The following is a 26,927-nucleotide window of genomic DNA, read 5'->3' on the forward strand; positions in this document are numbered from 1 at the left end:
AGCTTGGCTCGAAGCTGTGTTTAGAAAGGGAGGGCCCCAAAGGCCCTAGAGGCCCCCACTGCAGGATTTCATTCTAGTCTTGTTCGAGCAAAACGGGAGCAGCTGTGGCTGACCTTGGCATCCCTCTGTCCTCCCTGCCTCACGTTTTCGGAATCCCAGCCCTGCACTGGGTGATGTGGATCTGAGGTGTTCTGAAGAACGTGTCCGCTGTTAAAGGCTAGGGGGTGGCACAGGCATCCCCAGATGGTATCTGCGTGTGAAGAGAGAACACACCCCCGGGTGTGAGGGAGGAGGAGCCTGGCAGGGTGGCAGGTGGGAGTTTCATAGACCCCAGAGGGAGGTCTGGGTGGGAGGCTGGGTTGGTGCTTCCTGCCCGTACCCCTCACCTCCCTGGGTACCCCTCACCTCCCTGGCGTAGCTGGACCAGCAAGGCATTGATTGCTTCCCAATCTGAAGCTTCTCGCAGTGCTGGTGGGGAGCTGCTCCGAGGCCCCCCCAACCCCCCGCCACACCACCACCTCCCCCACCCCCAGGGCCAAGCTGATGCCTGACCTACTTCAGCTGTGTCAGAAACCACTGGGTCTTCCTGAGGTGGTGAATTATTTAGCTAGGGCGCTGGGCCTTTCCGAGAGGGGCTAGGAAAGCTGCTCCATAATTTAAAGGCCCCCGCTCCTCTGGCTTCCCTGGGGGGGGCCTCCTTCACGCCTTACTGAGCAGAGCCCAGGCCTGGTCTGAGAGGAGGAGCCAGGAAGAAGAGGGGGGCCTGAGGCCATCCCAGGGGGGCTCTCCGGCAGGACTGGGGCCTTTCCTCAGGGTGAGAGGCCTTAGCAGAAAGTCCTGTCTGGACTGCACTGTGAGGCTGTGAACCCGAAGAGTTAAAAGGCTTCCTGGCCAGGACAGTAAGACAAGCCAGAAGCAGCCAGGTCCTGTCACCTATTCCGGGCTTCTTCCAAAAAAGCACGTATTCCTTCCCAGAGGGGTTTCATCCTGATCTGATTACAGGTGAAAGGCTTCTTTCCGAAAGGACTTTAGGCATCTGGGGACAACCAGGGTTCTTTTGCTTGGGGGTCCCTTTCCAAGCAGCACCGAGACCATCTCCGTGGCAGAGGAGGCTGTCTTCACAGGTGCACGCACTGCCCGTGCCCTCTCACGCCCGTGAGGCCTGTGTGAATGGATGCTCCCTGAGGCACTGGGGGAGCCCGGGCTACCCCCCGGTGCTTGGCCTGAAGCTGGCTCCGTATTTCCTGGGGTAGAGATGAGACTCGGCCATTCTTGGGCATTGCTGCCTGAACAGCCCTTTTAGGGATGTGACTTAATTTGGAGCCTTTGCAGGAGAGCAGGTTCCCTGGTCCACCTTTGGAACCTCCAGGCCTGATATCGGGCTTCCTTGAGGATCAGTACAGGGTAAGGCCTTAGGTTCCGTGGGGTCCCAGAAGTCTCAGGAGGGAAGGGGACTCACTCATCCCTTGCCCCTTCCACTCTGCCCTGCCTGTCCTGCCTGTGCCTGCCTAGCTCCATTTTCTGAGGTCTGGAATAAAGCTTTTGTGATCTCAGGGAGCTCTCCGTCAGAAGGCAAATATCCCTGAGAAATGGGACAAAGCCCCTCAGAGTGGGATTAGGGAAAGTATCAGAAGAGGACCCTGGAAGGGGAAAGTAAACATGGAGGAAGAAAGACTTCCAGCAAAGTGTCAGGAGGAAGAAGCAAAAACTGCAGCCAGCGACAGCCTACCCCACCTACCTTTCCCTGCACGCACAGCCTTCCCCCACCCCCAGGCATGGGCTTCTTCCAGGAGAGCAGGCCCTGTTCCCTGATGTGTTCTCTTAGGAACAGAGGAGGGGGCTATAGGAGCTGGGGGCCAGCCCTTGTGAGAAGGGAGAGGCTGGGCAGATCACTGTCCTGGCCCTATTCCAGAGCTGACAGGAAAGGGGCCTGAGCTCCTGAGGCATTTCCCCTGGGTCTCCTTGACCATCACCCAGCCCACCCACACTCTCTGCTCAGTGCAGACAACATCTGCAGGCTCCCTCATTCTCTGGCTTCTGAATGGGTTGGGTGAGTGGGAGCCCTGCCAGCATTTGGAGGGAGGTCAGTGAGGGGAGGTCAGGTGCCCCTCGGCCATTGTCTTCATGACCTTAGAGCAAACCACTTTGCCTGCTTTTCTGAGGCGCCCTTGACCATCAGAATCAGAATGTTAGTATGGAGAGTATTTAGTTCAGGCTCCCATTGTACAGATGAGGAAATTGAAGCTGAGAAAGATGAAGTGGTTTGCTCTAAGGTTACAAAAACAACAGCTAAGGCATGCTTCACTCATGTCTCCTGACTCCCAGCCCGGCTCCTTCCACCACCCCACGTGGCCATTCCAGAAACACATACCCTTTAGCAGCAGAGAGGCAGCAGCCACAGGATGGCCATGGGCTTGGAAGCCTATCCGACAGTTCCAGAAGCCAGGACTAGAGCTCAGGTATCCTGTCATGCCACTTTCTGTTTTCTGTCCAGGTGTCTTGGTCTCAGTGTGGCCTGATCTCTTTCTAGGAGACTGGGTCCTGCGCCTGGATGAAGGGACACGGAGAAGCCTCAGTGACCGATCTACCTTCAGCCTAGGCCTGTGCTGTCTCTCTGGCCTTTTAAGCCAAGGGGTAAGCTTGTTGGATACGTAGGACCCATCTGGCTTCCTGCTTATACAAGAACCAAGATGGTGTACTTCCATTTCTGCTTGTGGTAGAGAAAATGTAACACAATTTAGTAAGATGAGTCTCAGATAAGGAATGGCTGTATCATTCCATGAAAGCCCATCTTTCCAAACCCCTCTGAATATGTATATATTCTTTATGCATCTGGGCCCTTCTCCCAGTATTAGGAGGGGTAATGATAGCAGAGAAATGTGACTAAAGCATGGTAAGTACCCAGTGACACTTTGCTCTGGTCATGTTGAGAAGAGCACATGTTCATCTTTCTTGCATCCTTAACAAGTAATGAAATCGAGGTGAATTTTTTTTTAATATTTTATTTATTGGGATCCCTGGGTGGCACAGCGGTTTAGCGCCTGCCTTTGGCCCAGGGCACGATCCTGGAGACCCAGGATCGAATCCCACATCAGGCTCCCGGTGCATGGAGCCTGCTTCTCCCTCTGCCTATGTCTCTGCCTCTCTCTCTCTCTCTCTCTGTGTGACTATCATAAATAAATTTTTAAAAATTTAAAAATATATATTTTATTTATTTATTCATGAGAGACACACAGAGAGAGGCAGAGACACAGGCAGAGGGAGAAGCAGGCTCCACGCAGGGAGCCCGATGTGGGACTCGATCTCTGAACCCAGGGATCACGACCTGAGCTGAAGGCAGATGTCCAACCGCGGAGGCATCCAGGCCTCCTGAAATTGAGGTGATTCTAATTTATGCACCCCTTGGTTATATTCCCAGCGGATCAAGGGTTCTCAAAAGGTTTTTAGCCCCACGTTCTACCTGGAGGAATGGTGGAGAAAGGAGAGGGCAGGGGCCCAGGAATCCCAGAGGACATCTGCAAGCCTCCAGGGCTAGTTTGTAGGATCTGAGAGTTCTGACAGTAGCAGCAGTCGTACCAACGGTAATACAGTCACATACTGCTTTACAGTTTACAAAACATGCTCGTGTACACCATCCCTGGTGATCCTCAGAAAAGCCCTGTGAGATAAGAAAGGCATTATTACCTACTTTTGCAGCTATGGAAGTTGAAGTTAGAAGGGTCCCACAGAGGGGCGCCTGGGTGGCTCAGTCGGATAAGTGGCCAACCCTTGATTTTGGCTCAGGTCATGATCTTGGGGTCCTGGGATCGAGACCTGCGTCAGGACTGTGCCTAGCAGGGAGTCTGCTTCTCTCCCTCTGCCCTTCCTCCTGTTTTTTCTCTCCCTCTTTTTCAAATGAATAAATAAATAAATCTAAAGAAAGAAAAAGAAAGAAAGAAAGAAAGAAAGAAAGAAAGAAAGAAAGAAAGAAAGAAAGAAAGAAAGAAAGAAAGAAAGAAAGAAAAGGAGGTCCCATGGAAAGCAAAAGGCTCAATACCTGGTTTTCTGGCATCCCTGTCCAGAGTTAAATGCTTCTCTGTGATTGTAGGCCACAGGGTCCCACAAAGCCCAGGGCTCCTGGGAGACTCTGGGAGAGCCTCATGGAACTGGAAATACCCTACTTGGGCAGGAAGAAAAGCCAGTGGTTACCCAAGCCTTTCTAGTTACCTGGTTAAGAAAGAGGCTAACCAAACAAGATTTCAACCATTACAGAACGTGGGAGGGGAAGCCCCCTGGATAAGGGTGGTCAGAGCTCAGAAATCTCTGAAGGTAGACTTGTTTCCTAACCTGGCTAGAGCAGGATCATGCATGTGCCTATAGCGACTACCTGTATGTGATGACTTAGGTGATCTTATTAGCGTTTGTAAGCAATTGCATCTTTGCAATGCTGCCTGAATAAGGAGTTTTTATCACTCAAAATGAATTACTTGAGTTTGTGGCTTTCAATGACTTAAAATCACGGGGACTAGGAGAGGAGGCAGGAGCTACGTCCATAGCCTGTAGTCTTGAAGCCCCCTTGTCTCTGATTTTTGCAGTTGCTCTAGGATATGGCCTGGGGAATAACCACCTCCATTTCATGGACAGGAAGTTCAAGTCCGGAGAAGTGCCAAAGTTGTATTTGGCTCTCGTCACTGAGGGGAGGGACCACACCCTCTCACCCATTCATTCTCCTTCTGTGGTCATCCTTCCTTGCCACGGACTCTCACTGTTATGTTTATTCCCTACGTAGCCTGTGTTCGTGCTGAGGTGGAGGATGAAGCACAGTCCCCCTTCTGGGGGTGCAGCTATAGATCTGGGCCGTGGATCTACTCAAGTGCGTAGTAACCAGGAGGGGGAAGATTTAGACATTGGTGGTTCCAGGGCACTGGGGTGGCTCCACTGCTTGAGCAGCTGACTCGGGTCGTGATTGTGAGATGGAGCTCATGTCAGGCTCCGTGCTGGGCTTAAGTCCCTCTCTCCCTCTCCCCCCACTCCTCTCCCTCTGTAAATAAAAAAAGAAGTCAGTGGTTCCAAATAGCTCAGTCTTTCCCCCCTGGATGCTGCCCTCCTGGTCCCCTCTGCCTCCCCTCCCCTAAGTCCATACCTTGCTTTGGAGCTATGTTTGTGGTTCTGTGCTTGGCTTCTCAGGACAGCTACCTGGGTGGTTTAAGATGTAGGCGAGGAGAGAGATGCCCCCATTTCCCACCCCAGTTTAACTCCTCAGCTTCCAGAGCAGGACGCCGTGGACTTCAGCCCCTGGGAAAGGCAGCCTCTCCTAGTAGAGGCTTCTCAACTGTGCCAGTTTCTCTTTCCAGACCCAGGTTCTCATCCCTGGAACTGCTGGAGCATGCCTTCCAGAAAGGGGCTTGGGCCTCAGGGAAGAGATGGAGAGAAAAGCACCATGAAGGGGAATGAGGAGGGAGCAACCACCTACAGAGCAATGATTTCCACTAGGATTTTCCCCCAAAGATCAATTTCCCCAGATGTCTTTATGTATGCTCTACGTGGATGTATGCATTTGTTTAAGATATTTATTTATTTATTTAACAATTTATACACCCAACATAGGGTTCAAACTCACGCCCTGAGATCAAGGGTCGCAGGCTCTTCCCACCTAAGCCAGCCAGCCGCCCCTATGGACGTATATGTTTCTTTCTTTCTTTTTTTGGACGTATGTGTTTCAATCTCTCCTGTCTATAGCCACAGGGGAATCATGCCAAAATATCACTTTCACACTTTCGAAGGACTTTCTTTTATAATTCTCTAGAGCCTATACGCTGACGGTCAAACTCAGGCATTCAGGACACACCTGCATCTGCCTTCTGGCTCTTTCTTTACTTTGCATTCAAGTCAAGACAGTTACTGATCACTGTGCAGGCTCTGAGATCCTCAGAGAGAGGTTTTACCTCTGAAATTGAGGTAACGCAGGGACCCAGTGTGATCTCCCCTAGGTCTCGTTCCTTTTTCTTTTTTAGATTTTTATTTTTTGTTTATTCATGAGATACACAGAGACAGAGACACAGGCGGAGGGAGAAAAAGGCTCCCTGTGGGGAGCCTGATGCAGGGCTTGATCCCAGGACCCAGGGATCATGACCTGAGCCGAAGGCAGACGATCAGCCGCTGAGTCACCCAGTGGTCCCTCCTGTTGTGTGTACATCACCGGCATCTTGTCTGGGCCCAGTGTTTGGTGGTGGTGGTGGTGGTGGGGGGGGGGGGTTCCCAGTGGCTTTCTGCTCTCCCAAGACGGCACTAGGCAGGTGGCCTCGGATGAGGCTTCCCTCTTCCTGGGGGCCAGGTGGGCAGAGTGAGGCTCTGGCGCCCTCTCGTGGTCAAAAATGGTCACGAGCTTCACTCGGATATTTTTCCCTTTTGCTCTCCCAAGGAGGAACTCGGCCTGGAGCTACTGCCCAGTCCATTAGTTCTGGGTGCATCTGTTCTGGCTAATGCCCTCAGAGGCAGAGTCGGCTGGCAAAGACAAACATTTAGGGTCGCCTGGGTGGCTCAGCGATTTGGTGCCTGCCTTCGGCCCAGGGTGTGATCCCGGGGACCCGGGATCGAGTCCCATGTCCGGCCCCCTGTATGGAGCCTGCTTCTCTCTCTCTGCCTCTCTCTCTGTATCTCTCATTAATAAATAAATAAAATCTTTTAAAAAAAAAAAAAGGACAAACATTTAGGGAGCATTGGGGCATCTGTCTGGCTCAGTCGGTAGAGCTTGGGACTCGATCTTGGGATCGTGAGTTTAAGCCCCACATTGGGAATAGATTTTACTTTTAAAAATTTTATATTAAAAAACAATTTAGGGAGCACCCAGTGGATTTGTACATAGTTTGTATTGTAGATCGCCAATTACTGTGCTGGCATTGGGGATATGAAAGTAAATATGAGGCCCTGAGAAATTTGACCCAGCCCCTTATTTGCATTCACAGATGGAGGAGCCTTGGCCCTAAGAGGCAAAGAGGTGTGCCCAAGTTCACTCCCTTATGCAAAACTGACATAAAACTCAGGTCTTCTGACTCAATGTTTCACAAAAGATTAAATCAGTTACCTGTATGCCTTTCTGGCTCACAGATTAAACTCCTAGATGTCTGTAGTAATGTGCCAGGAATGGCACTGAGCTTTAGAACCACTATTGATATTATCAGGGCTTACATATTTAACTTCTCTTGTATGGGAATGGCAGGGATAGAGCCCCTTGGGAGCTCAAATTTGGGCAGCTCCTTTTCAGTGCACTATTCCCAAATGTCACTATATCGGTTAGCACTGACTGGTGTTGATAGAATCCATGTAAACCTGGCTGGTCTCTGCCCACACTGGAAGTTTCTTTTTTTTTTTTTAATTTTTATTTATTTATGATAGGAACACAGTGAGAGAGAGAGGCAGAGACACAGGCAGAGGGAGAAGCAGGCTCCATGCACCGGGAGCCCGACGTGGGATTCGATCCCGGATTTCCAGGATCGCGCCCTGGGCCAAAGGCAGGCGCCAAACCGCTGCGCCACCCAGGGATCCCTGGAAGTTTCTTTAGGGCAAGGTCATGCCATCACCACTCACCAGCATAGTCTAGAGCACCTGGTGGTGCCTAACCAGCATAGTCTAGGGCACCTGGTGGTGGTATGCTACGTGGCTGCTTCACTTTTGACACAATATTGCAGGCAAGTCCCTTCTCTCTGGACATATATCCTCAAGAGAATGCAATCTCGACAGACTGTTCCCACGCTGTGGAAGCAGTCAGAGCCATCCAAAGGTGCAATGAGCTACCTTAGTAAGTAATGATTTTCTTGTCCCCAAAGGTCTTTTTAGGCATAAGCTAGATGATGCTTTGTGGGGATATTCTGGAGGCAAGTCAAGCACTGGATGACTGGTTGGCCTCATCCTGTTATGTTTTTGCTCTTGCTCTCCATCATGAAATGTCCACCTTAGTCAGGAGTTGCAAACTCTCAGCCTGCTGAGTAGGGGGTGGTGGCACTGAGGGAAGCAGCCTGGGTGACTGGAGGGCAGGAGAGCTCGGGTCCTGCTGAAGGAGACAGTGCTTCTCAGCCCCAGCCAGCTGCTGCTCAAGAGGATGGCGGCCTTACATGGCTCCATGTTTTGATTTTTCAGGGGAAGCTAGACATTCAGATTTTATTTTATTTTATTTTATTATTTATTTATTTATTTATTGACATTCAGATTTTAATGTGCGAATCCCTGATTTTGGATGTTGGCAACTAATCCAAAAATTTAAAAACCGTTGCATGGACTACACCATGCCCTTGTGCTGCTGTTGGTTTGCAACTCAAAGATTCTGGTTTTCACTTGGTCGGGTAAGTCCAGGGACGACACCCCCTCCACAAGTGCTCAGCTAACCCCCACCCGTGTGTATGGCCCCCTCCTCTCCCTCCTTTGTTCCTTTCTTTTTCTACAGAAGCAATTTTGGCCAGCTTGTCCTCACCCACGTTAACGCCAGGCCCCCGGGAGCATTCGGCTTCCTTGGGGTAGGAAGCGGTGCCGGCAATGCCTCCGAGGCCACCAGGGGGCAGGGCGGGTGCGGCGACCTTCGGGTGTGATTGGCGGAAGCGTGGGGTGTGTCACCCTCGGCTTCAGCCCCGAGTCCAGCTTTGGGAGCTCTGGAGGCGCCGGGTCGGGCCCTGAGGCTGCAGCGAGGCTCGCGTCGCCTGCAGCCCCTCCGGACCCCCGTCCCGCCGCGCCGCCTGCCGGGCAGGCCCTGACCCACCCAGGGCTCGCTGCCGGCAGCCTGGTCCCCCTAAACCCACTTTCCAGCGACCTTTCAAGAACCTTCAAGGGCTCGTCATTATACACAGCCTTTCACAAGTCGCTGATCCCTGCCTCGTGAACGGGAGTGGGATGGGAGGAGCTTTCACTTCGGTCATCTTAGTTGTGATTCTCAGGGCGAGCCTGGTTATTCCGATTGCCTAGATGGGATGGAGGGGCACCTGGGTGGCGCAGGTCATCGGGTCATGTTCCCAGGCTCCTGGGATCCAGCCTCATGTCAGGCTCCCTGCTCCATGAGTCTGCTGCTCCCCCTGCTTGCGCTTGCTCAATCTCTCTCTCTCTCTCTGGCAAATAAGTAAATAAAAATAAATAAAATAAAATAAAATAAATAAATAAAATAAAATAAAATAAATAAAATAAAATAAAATAAATAATTTTTTTTTAATTTTTTATTTATTTATGATAGTCACAGAGAGAGAGAGAGAGGCAGAGACACAGGCGGAGGGAGAAGCAGGCTCCATGCACCGGGAGCCCGACGTAGGATTCGATCCCGGGTCTCCAGGATCGCGCCCTGGGCCAAAGGCAGGCGCCAAACCGCTGCGCCACCCAGGAATCCCAAAATAAAATAAATAAAATAAAATAAAATAAAATAAAATAAAATAAAATAAAATAAAATAAAATAATAAATAAAATAAAAAGATGAGGGACACCTGGATGGCTCCGTGGTTGAGCGTCTGCCTTCAGCTCAGGCTGTGATCCCTGCGGATCAAGTCCACGGATCAAGTCCCACAGTGGGGTCCCTGTGAGGAGCCTGCTTCTCCCTCTGCCTGTGTCTCTGCCTTTCTCTCTGTGTGTCTCATGAATAAATAAATAAAATCCTTAAAAAGGGCGGGGGGGGGGGGTCAGGGTTTTAAAAAACAAAACAAGAAAATAATGAGATCGAAGCCCACAGAGAAAAGTGACCAATTCAGTCATCAGAACTCGTAAGTTCTAACTGTCCTTGATAGATAGTGGGGGGGGGGGTATAAAAACTTAAAATGATTTCCAATCTCGAAATGACAGCCTGTTAGGAAAACATGAAACGCATATATAAAAATGTCACTAACTCCTCAGCTTCCAAATGGCTAGTACAGGCAATCACGACAGCAGGAACTCCGAGAGCCCTGGATCTGAAGGAAGGCTTCACCAAGGCAGCAGTGGGCTTCACACTTGGGTAGGTGTGCCCCTAAAGGTGCAAAAAAGGCTTTTCTAAGGGTAGGTGGCAGGGTGATGTTGAAGGGAATTAATTTCCAGAACGTCCTCCTCAACATGACTAGACTGTGCTTCCTAACGCCTCAGGTCCCTTCATGTCCACCATTTCTTGACTCCCATTTTACAAAAGAAAGGTGTATTAACCACTAGCGTTGCTCACCCATGTGCCCTGCTCTCCTCCAGGTACTCTCCTACTTTTTATTTATTTATTTTTTTCTCTCCCACTTTTTAGAAGTCAGGTTTAGGGGCACCTGGGTGGCCCAGTCCGTTGGGCCTCTGACTCTTGGTTTTACTCAGGTCGTGATCTCAGGGTTGTGGGATGGAGCAGGCATTCTGTTTGAGTCCTCTCTCCCTCTTCTCTTCCTGCTTATTCTCTCTCTCTCTCAAAATAAACAAATAAATCTTAAAAAAAAAAAAAAAAAGCCAGATGTGGCTATGTGACCTGCTTTGGCCAATGAAATATGAGCAAAAATGTAACTTCTAGGTTGAAGTATTTAAGAGCCTCTCTATGGTTCTCCTTCTTACCTTCTCTCTGCCTTGGTGACTGATGACATTTCAGATGGTGGAGTCCGGATCCCGGAGTGATGATGGCATGGATCAGAACCCCCAGCTGACCTATGATGGACACGCATCGTGAGTTCTGGAGAAGATTCTTTTTATTATTTTTATTTTTTTTAAATGTTTATTTATTTATGATAGTCACACACACAGAGAGAGAGAGAGAGAGAAGCAGAGACATAGGCAGAGGGAGAAGCAGGCTCCATGCACCAGGAGCCCGACGTGGGATCAAAGGCAGGCGCCAAACCGCTGCGCCACCCAGGCATCCCCTCTGGAGAAGAATCTTTGTTGGTTTAAAGTAATCGAGATTTTGTGGTTTCTTGTTACTATAGCCTAACTTAACCTACACTGTTATACAAAGGACTTAATCTTTTCCACTGGCCTTTTTTTTTTAATTTAGATTTTATTTATTTATTCATGAGAGATGCAGAGAGAGACACAGAGGGTGAAGCAGGCTCCCTACAGGGAGCCTGATACAGAACTTGATCCCAGGACCCTGGGATGATCACTTGAGCCAGAGGCAGACACTCAACGACTGAGCCACCCAGGCGTCCCTCTTTTCCACCATCCTAACTTTTATTTTGGTGTGTTGCCTTGGTGTGTAAAAATATCTGGGGCTCCAAAGAAACAATTTAAAATAATGATTTCAATATTGAGAAAGCAAATGACTCCGGATGCCTGAGCAATACATCGTTTTTCAAATCCAAGATTTCCCAGTATATTGTTTTCAACCAATGAAGGAGGTGAAACAAATTCAGTTGTTATTGGTTGGATGATTAGGGGGTATTGAGTAACTCTGCCTGAACTTCTTCCATTCCCATGTACTTATTTACATGAATGAGATTTCTCAGCATTATCATCATAAGAATAGGATGTAGGGATAAAATTGTTGATCGCTGTCTCATTCCAGCATGTATACAACTATCTCAATATGAGTTGTATTTCTTTTTTTTTTTTTAATTTTTTTTCTATTTATTTTTTCTCTATTTATTTATTTATGATAGTCACAGAGAGAAAGAGAGAGAGTCAGAGACACAGGCAGAGGGAGAAGCAGGCTCCATGTACCAGGAGCCCGATGTGGGATTCGATACCAGGTCTCCAGGATTGCGCCCTGGGCCAAAGGCAGGCGCCAAACCGCTGCGCCACCCAGGGATCCCATGAGTTGTATTTCTTATAAAGTTTACTCCTTGGGGCACCTGGCTGGCTCAGTAAAGCAAGCAACTCTTGATCTCTTGATCTTGGTCATGAGTTCGAGCCCTACCCCGGGTGTAGAGCTTACTTAAAAAATATTTTTACTCCTTATGTTTAATAATGCTCTATCAACATTTGCAATATATTTATGTTGTTTTAACAAACACTGAACAAATAATAATTGTAATGATAAGTCAATCCAGAAGAAAAATTTATTTATTTTTTTTCTTTTCCAGAAGAAAAATTTAAACTCTAGAGCCTTATGGCCATAAAATTAAAAGAATATAATTTTAGATTTTATATATATATATACATATATATATACATGTATATGTATATATATATGTATATATATATTTATAGCAGAGAAGTATTATTTGATGATAAATAAATGATTTTCAAGCATAAACTATATATTACATTAGGATAGCATTATGTGGGAGAAATAAAAAGAATGCATTCAAGGAGAAAAAGCAGTGATGTAAATTTTCCTCTTTTTTTTCTTTTCAAAGATTTTATTTATTCATGAGAGACAGAGAGAGAGAGAGAGGCAGAGACATAGGCAGAGGGAGAAGCAGGCTCCCCATAGGGAGCCCAATGCTGGACTTGATCCCCAGACCTGGGATCACACCCTAAGCCAAAGGCAGATGCTCAACCACTGAGCCACCCAAGTAACCCTAAATTTTCCTCTATTAAAGAAGAACTTGCTTATGTATTTTGCAAATGGCTGATGATGAGTATCAAATCACTATGATTCCAGTGGATATATTTAATATCAGTTTTATTTTAAAATGTCAGTATGGGGCAGCCTGGATGGCTCAGAGGTTTGGCGCTGCCTTCGGCCCAGGGCATGAACCTGGAGACCCGGGATCAAGTCCCACGTCGGGCTCCCTGCATGGAGCCTGCTTCTCCCTCTGCCTGTGTCTCTGCCCCACTCTGTCTCTCTGTGTTTCTCATGAATAAATAAATTAAATCTTAAAAAAAAAAAGTCAGTATGTTGGGGCTTCTGGGTGGCTCAGTCGGTTAAGCATCTGCCTTCAGCCCAGGTCATGATCTCAGGGTCCTGGGATTGAGCCCTGTGTTGGGCTCTCTGCTTACCAGGGAGCCTGCTTCCTCTTCCTCTGTCCCCTACCTTCAGCTCATGCTCTCTCTCTGTGCTCACTCACAAGTGCTCTCTCTTTTTATTTTCATTAAATTATTTTTAAAGAAATTTTAAAAAATTTACTCATTCATGAGAGACACACAGAGAGAGCAGAGATATAGGCAGAGGAAGAGGCAGGCTCTCCACAGGGAGCCCGATGCGGGACTCCATCCCGGGACTCGGGGATCATGCCCTGAGCCAAAGGCAGATGCTGAATTGCTGAACCACCCAGGCATCCCTCTCTTTCTCTCTCAAGTAAATAAATGAAAATATTTAATTTTATTTATTTATTTGAGAGAGAGAGAGAGAACAAGCATAATCGTGGGGGGTGGGGAGAGGTAGAAGGAGAAGCAGACTCCTCACCGAGCAGGGAGCCCAACATGGGACGCAGTCCAAGGACCCTGAGATCATGACCCAAGCTGAAGGCAGACACTTACTGACTAAGCCATCCAGGTGCCCCTAAAATTTTTAAAAAATAAAAATAAAAAACCAAAATGTTAGTATGTCATTATGCCAAAAATCATATCCTTTGCAACTGTAGTTTGCACAAATGGGTTTGAGTTGTGAAAGTGCACTTATACATAGACTTTTAAAAGATTTTTATTTTTATTTTTATTTTTTTTTAAGATTTTATTTTTAAGTACACCCAACATAAGGCTCAAACTCACAATCCCGAGATCAGGAGTTTTTTTGTTTTTTTGTTTTTTAATAAATGCAGTACAGTACAGTAAATGTATTTTATCTTATGTTTTTTTTTAGTAACATTTTCTTTTCTCTAGCTTATTTTATTGTAAGAATACAGTATATAATACATGTATTAAATATGTGTTAATAGACTATGTTATTGTAAGATGTCCAATCAACAGTAGGCTATTAGTAGTTAAGTTTGGGGGGAGGAGTCAGATTTTTACTGTGTAGGAGTTGGCACCCCGGGCCCCTGCATTGTTCAAGAGTCAACTGTATTTAAATGTAGTTTGAAAAAAATTTTTTTCTAATTTCAAGAGAATACATAGCTTTTATTTATTTTTTTAAAAAGATTTTATTTATTTATTCATGAGAGACACAGAGAGAGGCAGAGACAAAGGCCAAGGGAGAACAGGCTCCCCATGGGGAGCGTGATACAGGACTCAATCCCAGGACCCTGGGATCGTGACCTGAGCCAAAGGCAGAAGCTCAACAACTGAGCCACTCAGGTGCCCCAAGAATACATAGCTTTTAAAAATCTGCTTTATTGAAGGGTACATAATTTAAAATTTTTGTTTAGAATGTTTATGGGCTAAGTTTTTTTTTTTAAATTTATTTATGATAGTCACAGAGAGAGAGAGAGAGAGAGAGAGGCAGAGACATAGGCAGAGGGAGAAGCAGGCTCCATGCATCGGGGCCCGATGTGGGATTCAAACCCGGATCTTCAGGATCGCGCCCTGGGCCAAAGGCAGGCGCTAAACCACTGTGCCACCCAGGGCTCCCCTGGGCTAAGTTTTTGAATGACTACTGCTTTGAGGATTGGGCTGGATTTGGCTTGGTGGAGGAGGTGGAGAAAGGCATTCTGGGTAGGAAGAAGAGTAAAAGTATGGGCACAGAAACTGGGGAACAGGAACTTGTGAGTTCATGGAGATAAGCATGAAAGGTTAGTTGGGGTGACACTAACAGTCACCAGGCTAAGGCATTTCTGCCTTTTAATTTAATTAATGCAAGTTACACATGATTATAATCTCCTTGGAAAATATTAAAGCTTTAGGGATAGGCTTGGGACCATCACCTCCATTTCTGGCCCTCTCCCCACCTCCCCAGAGATGACCTTGGTTTTTCAGTTTGGTGTTAGCTCCTTCTAACGTGCACAGGTTGCTGCGTGAGAGAACAGCAAGGTGAGGTGTTTCGGTTTTATCACAGGGTCATTAGTGACCAAGGGCTGAGGGTTGCTCCAGTACATAACTTTTTTATGGCTTATGACTAGAATTTTCCTACTGAAAAAAGGAGAATTGTGATTTGGTGGTGAGGGAAGGAACAGGGGTTAATTTTGGCACCAAGCCTGTGACAGAGTATTGTCAGAGGGTGGCATTAAGCATCATGCCTCTGGAAAGTGGAGCGGATGATGCAGAAAAGGTGGTGGGAGGACACCATATCCCATGTTTATTTGCTCGCAGATATTCCTGGCTGGGTAGAAATATTCTCTCTAGAAACAGGTGGCCCTCTTGGTTTCTTTTATGTCCCCACATTTTTTTAAAGATTTTATTTATTTATTCATGATAGACACAGAGAGAGAAAGAGAGAGAGAGAGAGGCACAGGCACAGGCAGAGGGAGAAGCAGGCTCCATGCAAGGAGCCCAATGTGGGACTCGATCCCCGGACTCCAGGATCACGCCCTGGGTCAAAGGTAGGCGCTAAACTGCTGAGCCACCCAAGATCCCCTATGTCCCCACTTTTGATAGAGACAAGGGCCCAGAAAACTATGTAATAATTCATACAAGTGTGATGAGCTTCAGTGTTGAGGACAATGGAGGTGGTAGGGACTGTGGCAAAATGGACAGCCTGAGCTCTTTCTACAGGAGCAACCATTACTCAACCCACTCAATGCTGTCTTGGGGAAACATGGCATCAATGTTAGTCACATCTTCTTCAAGGGACTGTAGAAATTGAGATTTTTTTTTTGTGTGTGAAATCTCTCAATATTGGTTCAAAATTTCCTTTTTAAAAATTTATTTATTTTAGAGAGAGAGAGCAGGGGGAGGGGAGGGACAGAGGAAGAGGGAAGAGAGAATCTAAAGTAGACTCCATGCCGACCATGGAGCTGAAAGTAGGGCCCCATCCCAGGACCCTGAGATCATGACCTGAACTGAAATAAGAAACGGATGCTTAACTGACTATACCACCAGGTGCCCCCTGGTTCAAAAATTTCTGAGGTGCTGTACTGGCCAAGTAAGGCATGTGCTTGCAGGATGTATTTGTTTGTTTGATTGTTTTTTTAAGATTTTATTTATTTATTCATGAGAGAGAGAGAGGCAGAGACACAGGCAGAGGGAGGAGCAGGCTCCCTTGAAGGAGCCCAATGTGGGACTCGATCCCGGACGCCAAGATCACGCCCTGGGCCAAAGGTAGCCGCTCAACCGCTGAGCCACGCAGGTGTCCCATGTGATCTTTGTGGCTCTAAGATCTGTGGTTATGAAGGACTCCAGGCTTCTTAGGGAGATGCTGTGGGAATGGTTGACTTCACTCCTCATGTCTGGTTCCCACCTGCTTTCCAACATGCAGCTAGTAATAGAGCTCTGCCAGGAAGTTGGGAAGTTTGCAGAAGATTCCAGAAGCATTCTCATAAATCCAGGGAAGTCAGCCAACGTGGATTCACTAGAAGTCAAGACTCCTCCAGGGAGTTGGCCCTAAGCCTCCAGCACCCTCCTCTCAGGCATTGGGGTAGGTTCTTATGCCTCTCCCAGGGCAGAGCCCAGTGGGAACAGAGACTGGTGACTGTTTCTCAAAGGGCTTTGTCCTGTGACTAAGTCCAAGCAAGGCAGTCAGACACAGATGAAAAAGTGTGCCCCTGTGCGCATGCACACACACACACACACACACACACACACACACACACACACACACTGTCCCCTGCACTCCCAAGACCTTTTCCCACGCAGTCCCATGGCTGCCGGAAGGGCAGCCGGTCATGGGAAAGGACTCGAGTTCCCCTCCCCTAATGGAAGCTCCACCCTGCTCCCTTGACTCCCAGCCTTGGTCCCAGTCCCCTCCACCCGCTTACTACCTCCAGGGAAGGAAGTAGCTGAACAATGCAGCAGATCAGAGACTGGGCACAGAGCCAAGGGCCCTGGGCTCCAGCTCCAGCTGCTCTAGCCCACCGCATTCTCCCCCTCTTGGTTCCTGTCCCCAAGGCTGCCTTCCTCAGACCTTCCTCCCTACCTTCTCACCATCCCTCAGAAATTTCAGATGGCTAACAGGACCTTGGCTCCTCTCCTGGGTCTGCCCCTTCCCTGCTGTGTGGTGGTGGGTGATATCCATACCTCTGGTTGAGTATGATTCCTATGAGCGCCAGAAGCTAAGCTTTGATGGTGATATTGGCCAGTGGGAATGGTGGGAAGGAAGGGTCATTTTTCCTAGATTTTTTCTCCAGAGGTGAAAGCGAGTCCTGAGAATGGAGAGAGTGCTGGAACAAGAGCCCCTGAAGTCCTCATTGTCTCTTGTGGACAGAGCCCTCTCAATGGGGCAGGAGGGGATGGATGTGCCCGCAGGCCTGGGGGGCCATTCTCAGAGGAACAGAAAGGAATCACTAGTCATTTCCATTTTCTTGGGCCTGGGAAGCCGGTGGGAACCACTACTTTTGTTTTTCCTGTTGGTCTAAAATAATATTCTGCTTGGGTCCGGAACCCCACGCCCCAGGCAGTACTGCTCCTTGCTCATTCTCGGTTCTAGTGCTTTCGCCTGCCTTGCCTTCCGCCAGGCATTTCCTGCCCTGGGAGCCAAGGGGCAGGGTTCCTCACAAATTTTTGCCACCTCTGAGAGCCAAACCAGTGTCCCTTCCATTCCCCAGATCCGATTCAGGGAGTAGGGAGTGGGGTGGAAACTAGGGTCTATGAGGGGAGCTTACCAGTCAGGTGACCACAGGCTGATCGGCAGACCCTTTCTCTTGCCACCCCCAGGGTGGTGCCAGGATATGGGTGAGATGAGTCTTCACTCCCAGTCTCTTTCCCCTGACATTTTGGTTCCCCCCCTTCAATGATTTGTGCCCCTGTGTAGCTTGACCCTATGCAAGGAGCCACTTGGAGCCTAAAGTCTTGAGAGGGGGAAAGAGGGCTCAAGAGCCCGCTCCCAAACTCAGATTGTAGGTGAGAAGCTCAGGTAGGAAGAGCTTGTGTGTCTTGACCAAGATCAACAACCAGTGTGAGGGGGAGAACTGGGACTTTCAGGTTTTCTGACTCTTAGGTTAGGCAATGCCTTTCTGTAACCTTCTACGGTTTCCAAGGGCGGTGTTGGCATAACCCTGGGAGGGAACAGGAGAAAAACATGTCAGTCACTTGGCGTCCTGATCTTGCTTGAGCCTTTTAGAACTTTTATTTTTGCCTTCTTTTTTAGTACCTCAGGCTCTATTTTCACCTTGAAAAAGTGGTATTTGAACTTTTTGTTCTCAGCAAAGTAGCTGATGCTAATTGTTCTAAACTCCTGGACTCAAGAGGCAGAGCAACCTGCTTTTGCACTAATTATGCCATATGCCTTTGCTTCCAGTTGTTTCGTAAATAAACGTTAAGTCCTGTCTCTCCAACTCTGCTGCAAGCTTTCCTGCCTCAGCAAGTATTCACTGAATTTTATCACAATAAAAAAAATATTCATCGACTGCCTACTATATCCCGGGGTCTTTGCTTCTCACCTGTAAAGAGCTTCCAGTCTAAAGGGCGCAAGACAGGGGCGCCTTGGTGGCTCAGTGGTTGAGGGTCTGCCTTCAGCCCAGGGTGTGCTCCCAGGGTCCTGGGATCGAGTCCCGCATCGGGCTCCCCGCAGGGAGCCTGCTTCTTCTTCTGCCTGTGTCTCTGCCTCTCTCCGTCTCTCATGAATAAGTAAATAAAATCTTACAAAAAAATAAAGGGCACAAGACACTGTGAGTAAGGAAACAACTGACCAACGATGGCAAGTGTGACAGCTGCTGAGAAGGGAATGCCCAGGGCTCTCAGAGGAGGTCTCACTTTGGGTGAGGTCTCCAGGATGGTGAGCCGGCCCTGTGAAGATCTGGAGAGAGCGTGGTCTGGGCCAAGAGAATAGTGGGAATAAGTGCCCTGAGCTTGTCATGTTTGAGACCCTACAAAGAAGCCAGAGTCGCTCCGGGAAGGCAGGGGGCATGGGAAGCAGCTGGAGGGGACTTAAGGCTGGAATCCACAGAGTTTCATATGCAGGAGAAGGTGAGGAATTGAGATTTTATTATAAGTGAGTTAGGAAGCCACTGGAGGGTTTAAAGTACAGGAACAACATGATCTATATTCTGATTTTTATTATTATCTATCTACCTACCTATCTATGTTTTGGGATAAATAGCTAGTTTATTTTTTCTCTGAGCAGGAATAAGCTCATTTTGGGCACCTGGTCAGTACCTTGTGATTGGGCTCAATGTGATTTCTTTTCTCTTTGTTCATTTTGTTTTCTGGCTTTATTGAGATGTAACTGACGTATAGCACTGTCAGTTTAAGGTATACAGCATAATGACGTGGCTTACGCATGTTGTGAAATGGTTGTCACGGTAAATTAATATCTGTCATCTCCTAGAGATATTTAAAACATAAAAAAAAAACTAAGAGCAATTACAACTCTCTATATCTATCTAGATTTTTTTCTCCTTGTGATGAGAACTCTTAGGATCCTCTGTCCTTCCTATACGGCCTTCTTATACATCACACAACACTGTTGACTAGAGCCTTCATGTTTATATTACACCGCTAGTACTTACCTTATAACCGGAAGTTGGTACTTTTTGACCACCCTCATCCAGTTCCTCCTCCCCCACACCTACCTATATTTTAAAAATATTATAAAATAAAAATTTTTTAAAAATATTTTTTAAAAATATTATTATAATATACAGATTTTCCTTCCCAACTTCTCCATCAACCCTTTTATGGTGAAGAAACAGAGAATTTTGTCCTTTAAAAATTTCCTACATTCAGGTCGCCTGTGTGGCTCAGTCTGTCAAGCTTCCAACTCGTGATTTCAGTTCAGGTCATGATCTCATGGGTTGTGGGATCAAGCCTTATGTCAGGCTCCAGGCTCAGTAGAGGGTCTGCGAGATTCTCTCTCTCTTTGCCCCTCCCTCCACTACACATCTGCACGTGCCATGCGTTTTCTCTCTCTCTGTAAAACAAATACATTATTTATTTTTATTTTATTTATTTATTTTACATTATTTATTTTTTAAAAATTTCTTACATTCAGGATTTTGCTGATTGCATTCATATGGTGACATTTAACCTGTTCCTCTGTCACCTTTCATTTTCTATAAACTGTAGATAGATATAAAGGCTTGCTCTGGGGATCCCTGGGTGGCGCAGCGGTTTGGCGCCTGCCTTTGGCCCAGGGCGCGATCCTGGAGACCCGGGATCGAATCCCACGTCGGGCTCCTGGTGCATGGATCCTGCTTCTCCCTCTGCCTGTGTCTGCCTCTCTGTCTCTCTCTCTCTCTCTGTGACTATCATAAATAAATAAAAATTAGAAAAAAAAAAAGGCTTGCTCTGATTCAGGTTCAAGTTTTTGTCAAGAATATTTCATAAGTGGCGCTGTATCCTTTCATCAAGAGGCACCCAACCTTTAAGCATCTTTCCTTTACAGATATTGGTGACTTTCATCTCAATGAAAGTTTACCAGATGGTGATGTTCTGGGATGCCTGGGTGGCTCAGTGGTTGAGCATTTGCCTTTGGCTTAGGGTATGATCCTGGTCCCAGGATCAAGTCCCACATTGGGCTCCCTGCATGGAGCCTGCTTCTCCCTCTGCCTATGTCTCTGCCTTTCTCTCTGTCTCTCTCATGAATAAATAAATAAAATATTTTTAAAAATGGTGATGTTCTATTATTCCTTCTTCTTTTAACCTATTGGTTACCTTGAGGAATGTTTGTAATGAAAACCAGATTGAATGCTTGTTTCTTACTCTTAGGGGTTCTCAGATCAGCAATTTTGTCAACCTGAAGTGCATTTCATATAAGAAAGGCAAGTTAAATGCTTGACTTGATTCTCTTCCTTTATTTACCAATTTTCAGAAAAATGAGTTGGTTCCTTTGAATTCTCCAAAGATGATCAATGAAGTTTTTTTTTTCTTTTATTTCTCTTTTTTCTCTCTCTTTCCTTTAAAAAAATTATTTATTTGAGAGAGAGAAAGCAAGCAGTAGCAGGGGAGAAGAGCAGTGGGAGAAGGAGAAGCAGACTCCTTACTGAGTAGGAAGCTTGATAAGGGGCCCAATCCCAGGACCCCAAGATCACAACCCAAGCTAAAGGCAGATGCTTAACCTACTGAGCCACAAGGCACCCCTCTTTTTATTTTATTATTATTTCTTTTTTTAAGTCTTATTTATTTATTCATGAGAGACACACAGACAGAGAGAGAGAAAGAGAGAGGCAGAGACACAGGCAGAGGAAGAAGCAGGCTCCATGCAGGGAGCATGATGTGGGACTCGATCCCGGGACTCCAGGATCGCATCCTGAGCTGAAGGCAGATGCTCAACTGCTGAGCCACCTGGGCATCCCTATTTTTTCTTTCTTTTTAAGCATCAGTAACTATTCATGAATTTTATCATTGTAAGTTAGTTTTTATTAGATTTTTTCTGGAGAGCAGACTTTTATTCAGAGAGAATTGGGACTGAATTTACATTTCCAGAACATCTTCTAGACACTGGGCTAGGTGCTTTCACATTATTTCACATTATTCTACTTAATCCCCATGGTAGTCTTGGAGGGCGAGTGCTGTGGCCCCCTGTTTTTTATGGAGGAGAGACAGGCTTTTAGTAGCCACGTGACTAGTCTAAAGTCATACAGACAGGCAGAGGCCAAGCTCAGATTAGTCTGAGTCACATGGCACCATGTAGCTTTTTTGAATGAGATCCTATAGACACTGGTTCCCTAAATAGGGTCCACTAATTACTCCTTTAGCCTCCTTTGTACCTCATCATATAGCCTCCTCATAGTTACCTGTTTTTGTTCCCTTGAATTTGTCACTGTCATACTTGCAAAAGCAGTTCCTAAGGACTAGAATACTCTTCTGCTTTGTAACCTAACACACAGCTTTTTTTTTTTTTTAAGTAAGCTCTATGTCCAATATGGGGCTTGAACCTACAACCCCGAGATCAAGAGTCACATGCTCAAGGCACCTGGGTGGCTCAGTCAGTTAAGTGTCTGCTGAAGGGTCCCAGGATCAAGCTCTTGCTCAGGCTCCCTACTAAGCCTGGAGCCTGCTTCTCTCTGCCCTTCCCTCCTGCTCTGTTCTCTCTCTCTCTCTCTCTGAAATAAATAAATAAAATCTTTAAAAAAAAGTCATATGCTCTATTGACTGAGCTGCCAGGCACCCCACTCATAGCTTTTTTGTTGTTATTGTTAAATACATTTTAATTATATTTACATACATCATTTTACCTCAATGTCAAACTATCACAATATGTATATTCTTCTTGAATTGAACATTATATTGAGATAACTGTAGAATCACAGGCAGTTGTAAGAAATAATACAGAGAGATCCCTTATGCATTTTGTCCAGTTTCTTTCCAGTGGTAACATTTTGCAAAACTACCCATAGTGTAACATCACAACCAGGATGCAGACACTGATGCAGTCTGCCCATCTTAATCAGGTTATGCTGGTTTTTCTTGTTCTCATTTGTGTGTGCCTGTGTGCATCTGGTTTTATACAATTTTAGCACATGTAGAGGTTTATGTTTCCACCATTAGAATCAAGAGCTAAGCAGTTCTGTAACTACCAGCATCCCCTTAGTGTTTTTTTTTTTTTTTAAGATTGTATTCATTTATTCATTAGAGACACAGAGAAAGAGGCAGAGACAGGCAGAGGGAGAAGTAGGCTCCCTGTGGGAAGCCTGGTGTGGGACTCGATTCCAGGACCCGGGGATCAGGACCTGAGCTGAAGGCAGACACTCAACCACTGAGCCACCCAGGCACCAGTGTTGACCTTTCATAACCATGCTGACCTCCCCCCCACCTCCCTACCTCCCCTGCCCCATCCCAAACAGCGGCCTGTCACTCGGTTGTCCTCTGTTTCTAAAATATTGTCATTTCCAAATGCTATATAAATGGAATCATACAGCACCTAACCTTTTTTCAGTGAGCATAATTCCCAAGAGACTCATCCAAGTTGTTAGACATAGCAATCAATAGTTCAGCCTTCTTCTTGCTGACTAGTGGTCCATGGTGGGGATGTGCCACATTGTATTTAATCATTCTCCTGCTGAAGGCCATCTGGGCTGATTCCAATTTTTGGTAATTATGAATAAAGCTGCAACGAACATACATATACAAGTTTTTATGGGAAGGTGTTTTCATTTCTCTGGAACAAATGCCCAAGAGGGCAATTCCTGGATCATCTGGTAGTTGTGTGGTTAGCTTTTTTTTTTTTTTTTAAGATTTTATTTATTTATGATAGACAGAGAGAGAGAGAGGCACAGACACAGGCAGAGGGAGAGGCAGGCTCCATGCAGGGCGCCCGAAGTGGGACTCGATTCCAGGACTCCAGGGCCAAAGGCAGGCGCCAAACCGCTGAGCCACCCAGGGATCCCCAGCTTTTTTTTTCTTAAGGTTTTATTTATCTTAGAGTGACAGAGAGTGGGAGCAGGGGGAGGGACAGAGAGAAGGGGAGAGAGAGAGAGAGAGAGAGAGAGAGAGAGAGAGAGAATCCTCAAGCAGACTCCCCGCTGAGCACAGAGCCCAACGGGGGCACTTGAACTCACAACCCCGAGATCATGACCTGAGCTGAACTCAAGAGTCAGAATCTCAACTGACTGAGCCACGCAAGTGCCCCTGCACGCTTAGTTTTCTAAAAAATTGCCCAACTGTTTTCCAGAATGGCTGTGTGATTAGTTTTCAAGGATTGGAGAGCGTATTCGTGTGCTGACAGGAAAGATTAGTTTGTAGGAACCAGGTTCTTAAAAAGTGGAGAGAGGGTAGGCCCCACAGCTCCTGTGGTGGGATTATGAGGAAGGGGGTGCTTTTCAGAGTACAAGGTGGGGAGAGATATTGGAGGTTGCAGAGGCAGATGGGTTTGCAGGTTGTGTTAGGAATGAGAGGAAGCTCCCCTTTGCTTCTATTGCCTCAGCTACATAGAGGAGGCTAGGGCAATATGAGTTGTACATCAAACCATTATGTTGCACACCAAAACTAATACGATGTCGTATGTCAATCACATCTCACTACAACTGGAAAAAAAACATTTAAGAACCTACACCATCAGTTGAGAGGGGAAGATTTTATATAGAGAGAATCAGTATAAAAGTTGTCTTGGGGACATCTGGGTGGCTCAGTGGTTTAGTGCCTGCCTTCCGCCCAGAGCGTGGGCGTGGTCCTGGAGACCCAGGATCGAGTCCCTGCAGGGAGCCTGCTTCTCCCTCTGCCTGTATCTCTGCCTCTCTCTCTGCATCTCTCATGAATAAATAAATAAAATCTTAAAAAAAAAAAAGTTGTCTTGGAGAGTGTAAAAGCAAACCTACTGGAGAAATGTCAAAGGCGTTCCTAGGTAGTGTGGAGAATCTGAGGGTAGGATTGTGAGCATGAAATGAAGGTACTCTGCCTGGAAGTGTGGTTTTGCTCTAGCAAAAGCACTGCAAAGGCAGATGGTGGATTTATTCAGAGTAGGGGTTTTGCCAGGCCAGTGTAAATTGGAGGAGACAGGCGAGAGAGTGGTTATAGTAATGGATGATGGAAATGAAGGTGAGAAAGAAGGAATATGAAAGGTAGGTCTAATGAGTAGTGAGACATTAGTGAGGACAAGGGATCAGAACTCATGAGAAAGGTCAAAAAAGTGTTGAGAGAGAATTAAGTAAAAGGTTGTGTTTGGAGAGTCTCCAGCCTGAGCAGTGGTTGGAAGTGGAGTGGCTTCTGGTGAAGACAAAGTTGAGAGTGTGACCACAGGAGTGGGCAGCTGCTGTGGAGTGTGGAAGGTATCACTGGAGATGAGGCGGTCAGGGGAGGCGATTGAGAGGCCATTCACATGGATGTGGCGCTCACCAAATATAACAAAATATAGGATGGAGAGAAAGGCAGTGGGCCAAGAGCTGAATGATGGGCAGTGAGCAATTGGGAGATTGATTGATCACATTAACCAAGATAGTAGGTCCAGATGGTGAAGGCTGAAAGGAACAGGGGTTTTGTAGGAGGGGTGGGGGAAGCACTGGTTTAGAAATGGCATTTGGGGTGGGAGAGGAGTAGATTTAGCCACTTCCTGACTCTGGGGTACAGGAGAATAAGAGGAAAATAGCATTCACTTAAGAGGGCTGCTGAAGACTCAGTGTACTTAGGAGATAGCAAAGTTTCAGTGAGGCAAGGAGGTGAAGGCAGCATTCTGAGAAAAGGCTGAGCATATGGAAGAATTTGCCAATCACAGGTTGCAGAGGGCACAGAGGAGGGACGTGGCTGAGGGCAGGAGCTGGGAGCATCTTGCCAGTAGGAGGACAAGGATGGAGTGATACTAAGTGAGAGGGAACTCAAATCTGTGGTGATGATCGAGGTAACAGGAATGGGAGAATGAATGATGAGATACAGTGCCGTCCAGAGCTTTCTGTGTTGTTGGAAAATCTGCACTGTAACCACCCAGCCACATGTGGCTATTATATTGGACAGCCCAAGTTAGAGGAAGGTGGCTTCCCATTTTTGTGACATTTTCGCTTGCTGGCCTGGTGGCTGTCAGGATGGTCACTCCTCCACATAGCAAGGTGTAGCAGAGACCCTCTCACTCCTCTATCCTGCAAATCCAGACAAAGCACAGGATCAAGCAACAACGTGAGGTCCAAATTCTAATTTTACCACTCACTAGGTTTGAATTAGAGCAAATAAATTAACTTGCTTGGTATATATACGCCTTCAGTAAATATTAGTTGGCAAAATCTGTCTGAGGTTTCCTTTCATCTGTAGAATGGGAGTGGGGAGCTGTTGTAAAAATGAGTGCTTTAGCATGGTGTTCAATAAATAGTCCCTAGTATTGACATAGTGAGTTCTTAATATTTGCTGATTGATCAAAAACTGTCCTTCAGGCCAAAAGATTACTCGTCGAGGGATTGGCTCACAGAACTGGGCCATGCCGCTTCCTTTGGAGTTCCAGGTCTCTCGGATTACAACATGGGGTCATTTGGGGCTGGATTTATTTTATTTTATTTTTAAAAAAGATTTTATTTATTTGGCAGAAAGAGAGAAAGTGAACACAAGCAGGGCCGAAGCAGCAGGCAGGGGAGGGGGACAGAGGGAGGAGGAGGCTCCGCAGGAAGCATAGCAGCCCCTATGTGGGGCTGATCTCAGGACCCTGGGAACATGACCTGAGCCCAAGGCAGGGGCTTAACCAGCTGAGCTCTCCAGGTGCCCTCAGGGCTGGGTTTAATTGTTCAGTTCTGCTCGGGTAAGAACATTTCTGGGGATCTTAGAAGTGCAGGTAGAGATAGCCAAGGGGACAAGGTGGAGGATCTAAAGTGAGCCATAGTATGGGAGCTTCTAGTCATAATCTGGGCAGTTCTATTTCTCTCTCTCTCTCTCTTTTTTTTTAAGATAGATTTTATTTATTTGAGAGAGAGAGAGCGAGCGAGTGAGCATACATGATGAGGTGGGGGTGAGGAGCAGAGAGGGAGAGGGAGAAGCAGACTCCATGCTGAGCAGCATCCCAGGATGATGACTTGAGTTGAAGGTAGATGCTTAACTGACTGAGCCACCCAGGTGTCCCATAATTTGGACAGTTTCAGTATCATCTGCCACTTTGATTTTTACTGAAAAAGCCTTTGTTTTGTAGTTCCAACCTTTTTTTTTTTTTTTTAAATCCCTGCATCCCCATCATCTAAAAACCAAAAGTATATTGTTTGGGAAGTAGAGGTGTTCTGAGATTCTAATGGGAGATGTCTGTGATTTGGGGCTATGATGTACTAGGAGTCATAGTGACCTCTGATTTGGAGTGATTGTGATCACCTTTCTGTGAAGCCACCCATAATTCCCTAGTTATTATCTCTATGGTCTCAGATTGGACATTTACTTACCTCATATTATGATGGTCTCTCTGTGTCTCTCCCTCCGCCTAGATTGTGACATCCAAGGCAGGAACTTTCCCTAACTGATCATTGAGTATTCCTGGACTCTAGCACATGTCTGGAGCACATAGTAAGTAGCTGCTCAATAATTATTTGCTGAATAACTGAATGAATGGGATTTGAGGTGATGGCACCCCACTGTGTTCCTCTCCTTTGTGGTCTGGATTGACTATAAACCGATTGTGCTGAAATGTCTGTGTTTGTGGCCTGCAGTGACTGTGATTTGAGGAGTCTCTGCACAGTGATTGTGACCTGTTTTCACTGACCTGTGATAAGGACCGGCAGGGATAGTGAACGGAGGTA

General features: G+C 46.7%; 1 long non-coding RNA gene across 1 annotated transcript; it reads left to right on the top strand.

Moving 5' to 3' along the window:
• The first annotated feature begins 9,645 nt into the window (after positions 1-9,645).
• Positions 9,646-26,694, top strand: LOC121482795. The gene is made up of 3 exons (XR_005985636.1): positions 9,646-9,940; positions 10,538-10,611; positions 26,616-26,694. It is a non-coding gene; the product is annotated as an uncharacterized LOC121482795 (long non-coding RNA).
• The last annotated feature ends 233 nt before the right edge of the window (positions 26,695-26,927 follow it).

Source organism: Vulpes lagopus, chromosome 2 (assembly GCF_018345385.1).
Source record: "Vulpes lagopus strain Blue_001 chromosome 2, ASM1834538v1, whole genome shotgun sequence".
NCBI classification, from domain to species: domain Eukaryota; kingdom Metazoa; phylum Chordata; class Mammalia; order Carnivora; family Canidae; genus Vulpes; species Vulpes lagopus.